This window comes from Humulus lupulus, chromosome 2 (genome assembly GCF_963169125.1).
Source record: "Humulus lupulus chromosome 2, drHumLupu1.1, whole genome shotgun sequence".
In the NCBI taxonomy this organism is placed as follows: Eukaryota; Viridiplantae; Streptophyta; class Magnoliopsida; order Rosales; family Cannabaceae; genus Humulus; species Humulus lupulus.
The window spans coordinates 179356027-179361093 of record NC_084794.1 but is presented as its reverse complement, the minus strand read 5'-3'; the positions used below and the strand labels follow the sequence as shown (position 1 = coordinate 179361093).

Below are 5067 nucleotides of genomic sequence, written 5' to 3'. Positions count from 1 at the left end.
TGACTAAATATTACATTAAAATATTACATAATTTAAAAAACGCTATTATTGATGATTAGCCAAATGGGTAGAACACGGAAGAGAAAAAAAGGGGCGGCAAATGAATTTTTTTGTTAAAACACCCGCCTTTACTTTTTCCCCAACTCTTAACTCACATTTTCATTCTCTAATATCATAAAACCAAAGCAAATGCTCTCCCCTCTGTCTCTCTCTCTCTACCATAACCTTCTCGCCTCACGCCTCTCCCCTCGGTCTGCCTCTTCCCTCGGTCTCTCTCTCTCTCTCTCTCTCTCGCATGGCCAACAGATGAATGGAAGGGTATAGTGCCTCACGCCTTTCCCCCTCAGTCTCTCTCTCTCTCTCTCTTGCATGGCCGACGGATGAATGGAAGGGTATAGTGCCTCACGCCTCTCCCCTCGGTCTCTCTCTCTCTTTCTCGCATGACCGACGGATGAATGGAAGGGTACAGGTGCTTCTATATGAAATTTCCCTCTCAAAAGTCCCTCTTCTCAATCCAGCCAACGGTGGCAATTGGAAATGTCCGAGGCTTCGCTCCGAGCTCCGTGAGAGAAAACCAGTAGCCAGTAGGAGAAGAAGAGTGAAACACACTCTATAACCGTACCAAATCACCAGATCTAATACACTCTCCTCTCCTCCTTTTTAGATCTCTCTTTCGCAACTTGCAAAAGTCTAAGGTAAGTGTCTCTCTCCATGTCTCTGCAATTGCTCATCTATAGCTGTTCTTTCCTTTATCGGATCTTGGCTCAATGGCTTTCGATCCGAGTTCTCGGCATTTTTTTCTGGTTGATGCTAATTTCAGTCAGGCGTCCTTTTGATTCACATGTTTTTTTGGTTTAAGATTGGGGAGAATTGCGGAACGAGGGGAATTTTGATTGAAGAAAGTAAAAATGGCGGGTGGTGCAGCTGGTGGTTTTGTTACACGGGCATTTGAGTCGATGCTGAAAGAATGTTCGGGGAAAAAACATCCAGAACTTCAGAAGGCTATTCAGAATTATATAGGTTATGCTTCTTTTCAATTTGAAAGTGATAATGTCGATTTTTTCGAATGCATTTTTTTGTTTGCGATTGAAATTAGAGGTGGCTGTTATTGACTAGAATTAGCAATGAACAGTTTTGTTTTGGTTTGTACATTTCACCATCATCACAAAAATCCGCTTACTATGTCAATTGTCCATTAAGCTGCAGATGAGAAAATTCAAGGTGTAACTCACTAGTTTGTTTTGTTGTAATAATTTTTTCTCAGATGGTACGAAAGAGGTCAATCAGGTTCAGCCTTCCGCTTCTAGTGAGACAAACAAAGCTGCATCGGTTGCTGGTGATGAGAGGTTTGTACTTCTTATTCCCCCCCACCACCCAAAAAAAATAATAATAATAAAATAAAGATTAATGTAACTGTTACAATCTTTAACTTGTTCTTGTGTAATTTCTGTTGATTTTTTTTTATGCAATCAGGTCAAGTAGCACATCTTTAACATGTAAAACTTTACTTATCAAATCCTCTGTAACAATAAGATGTCCTTTAATTGTTGTGTATGGTATCTCTTTCTGTTGCAGTTCACTTGAAGATGGAGCTGGAAAATCTGAAACAGAGGAAAGCCAGTCACAAACAGTTCCTCACGATGCCGAGGCTATTCCAGTTGCTAAGCCAGTGAGCATAAGTGCAACTATTTCCACTGTCTTGGCAAGTGCTGGGAATACTTTGGAGGGGTCTGTGGCAGAACTTGTGTTGAGTCCTCTTCGACTTGCATTTGAGACAAAGAACTTGAAAATCTTAGAATCTGCTTTGGATTGTCTTCATGTATGTATTTGTCATGTTTTTTATTTTCATGCTCTGAATTTTATAGGTTAGCATTGTGTTTAAAATTTTCCATTTGGCTCTTGATATCAGTTCTCCTGTGCGAAAGATTGAGGAGATTGATAGATGGGAAGTGAATTTTGAGTTTAATTGAGAGATGTAATATGGGAACGGTAAATTTGCAAAACAAGCTTGAATTGTTGGTTTTTGATTTGCATGATCATGGAAAAAAAATATGAAATTCTCTTTTACTAGAGAAAGATATACAAAAAAAGAATATTAGCATTTTGTTGGAAGTGGTTGGATTGAGATGAATGGAAGTGGTTGGATTGGAAGGGTACGGAGGAATGGACTTCCAGGACTGAAACTGCTAATGTGCTGCATGAGCCAGTATGTCTCTTTTCATCTCATCTCATCTCATCTTGCAAGTCATTTATAATTTAAACTCTGATCATGTTAGTGGTTTCTGGTCCAACAGGTGTAGACAATTTACAAACCGATGCTAGTGTAGAGAAAAATAAATAAGTAGACGAAATGAATAATGGTTTGCGCGTTTTCATACAGATAAAGGCATAAAATCTTGACATGTGATTGTTATTGTAGGTATGGAAAATACTGGAAATCGTACTGCGAGAAGGTTCGGTACAGGGTCATCCCCGGAATTTACTGAGAAAATGTTGCACAAGTGTTTGTTCTATGTTGAGAATGGCATGTATATTCAGCCTTTCCAAATTAAATGATGGCAGGCTGGTATCATGTTGTTGTTATTGTTGTTTTTGTAATGGTCAACTTTATGGATGTTGTATTTCTCTCATCTTCAATGACCAAAAACTTTTCTTGTTTAGGAAAATTACTATAAAGTTTTGTTTCTATTTTTCATTTTTGAAGTAAAAATTGTTCAAGATTATAAAACTTTATTATGTTATGCTTTCAAACTTAAGTTAGAACTAAGATCTCATGAAGTAGACACATTTATGGTTTGAATTAGTTATTGTTTAATGTAATACTTATGGTTTATCAATCTATTGAGAATTACATTTTATGATTAATTTTGAATTTTTTTTATCAAAATACAATAATGAAAATCTTTTAATTAAAAAAAAACCATATAAGTATACTTATCAAAATAAAATTTAAAATTTTATTACTATATGTTATGATTTAAAAGCATATTATAAGCGTAAAAAATCGTTATGGTTTATATAATATAACAAACTAAAAATGATATTAAAATAATCAAATGTAACAGTTGAAAAGTGTTATGAAAAAAATACAAGATTAAATTTCAAATTTATAATCAAAAACTCTATCTAAATGTTATTATTTGAATATTATAGCATCTAAAAATGTGTTATTGAATAGTTTAAGATAACACCGAACATAACATTAAAAAAATGTTATAGAAAAGACTGGACTTTTAATAACATGGGCTACGTTAGCATTTTCAGAAGTGCTATCAATAGTCCCAGATAGCACTTTTTAAGTGTTATGAATACTGTTTTTTCTTGTAGTGATTCCATAGGACCTTGACTATCGGAATACTCTTAGACCATAATTCCTTCATCCTTCTATCTGGGATGCTAACCGGTCATTCCTTGTAACTCAAGTCTTTCTGGAGTGCTATCGTATCGTACTTGAGGACGTGGATGGGTCTAACACATATCTACGCAGCATCGAGATGTGAAGTACATTGTGACTATTTGCTAGAGCTGGCAGTAAGGCTAATCTATATGCAGATATTCCCACCTTGTCCAATATCTCAAAAGGACCTATAAACTGGGGACTAAGCTTGGTTTTCTTCCCAAACCGCTTCAAACCTTTCATAGGAGATATCTTTAAGAAGACTTGATCTCCGGCTTTGAATTCCACATCACGCCGCTCAGCATTCGGATAACTTTTCTGTTGGCTTTGAGCAATGAGCATACACTTTCTAATCAGTACTATTGCATCCTGAGCCTCTCTAACAGCTTCGGGTCCAAGAAGTTTCCTTTCTCCTACCTCGTCCCAATGTAACGATGATCGACAACTCCTTCCATAAAGTAACTCATAGGGTGCCATTCTGATCATTGAATGGTAACTATTGTTGTAGGAGAACTCTATCAGTGGAAAATACTTACTCCATGATCCTCCGAAGTCAAGTACACAAGCGCGCAACATATCCTCTAAAATCTGTATGGTACGCTCAGACTGACCATCGGTCTAAGGATGAAATGCCATACTAAGACTTAACTTGGTACCCATAGCTTGATGCAAGCTTCCCCAAAATCTCGATGTAAACACTGATCCTCTATCAGATACTATGGTTTTAGAGATTCCATGCAGTCGTACTATTTCTCAGACATAAATGTCTGCGTACTGATCCGTTGTGTACGTAGTCTTGACAGGCAGGAAGTGGGCTGACTTGGTTAGTCTATCTACAACTACCCAAGCCAAGTTGTGTTGCTTATTTGTTCATGGTAGTCCTGTCACGATATCCATGGCTATGTCTTCCCACTTGCATTGTGGAATACAAAGCTGTTGCAATAAGCCTGCAGGCTGCTGATGTTCTGCTTTCACTTGTTGGCATACTAATCATTTAGACACATATTCTGCTACGTCTTTCTTCATTCCTGGCCACCAATACAATGCCTTAAGGTCATGAGTCATCTTGGTCGACCCTGGGTGAGCTGAGTATGGAGTATTGTGTGCCTCTTCCAAACTCTTCATCTTAATCCTATGGTCATTCGGCACGCATACCCGGTCCTTATATCTCAAGAACCCCTGTCCTGATATAGAGAAATCTGTGGCCTTGCCTTCTTTGATTGCTGCTATGTGAGATACTAATGTGTCATCCTGCCCTTGCCCGATTCGCATATCTTCTAATAGATTTGACTGAATGGACAAGTTAGCCAGTTTACCAATGAATACTTCTATTTCAACATTGATCAGCTCTTGTTGAAGCAGCTTTTCTATTCTGGATATTGCTGCTAGGTTCCTATAACTCTTTCTGCTTAGCGCATCAGTAACTACATTTGCTTTTCTTGGATGGTATAGGATTTCACAGTCATAAGCCTTTACTAGTTCTAACCACCTGCGCTGCCTCATGTTGAGCTCCTTCTGCGTGAAGAAATACTTTAAGCTCTTGTGGTCTGTATAAATCTCACACCTTTCTCCATAAAGATAATGGCGCTAGATTTTCAATGCGAAGACCACCGCTACCAACTCCATATTGTGCATTGGATAGCATAGCTCGTATTCCTTCAGCGGCCTTG

General features: G+C 37.8%; 1 long non-coding RNA gene across 1 annotated transcript; it reads left to right on the top strand.

The window, feature by feature from the left end:
* The first annotated feature begins 628 nt into the window (after positions 1 to 628).
* On the top strand, positions 629 to 1311 carry LOC133816438 (uncharacterized). The gene is made up of 3 exons (XR_009885240.1): positions 629 to 695; positions 860 to 1020; positions 1265 to 1311. It is a non-coding gene; the product is annotated as an uncharacterized LOC133816438 (long non-coding RNA).
* The last annotated feature ends 3756 nt before the right edge of the window (positions 1312 to 5067 follow it).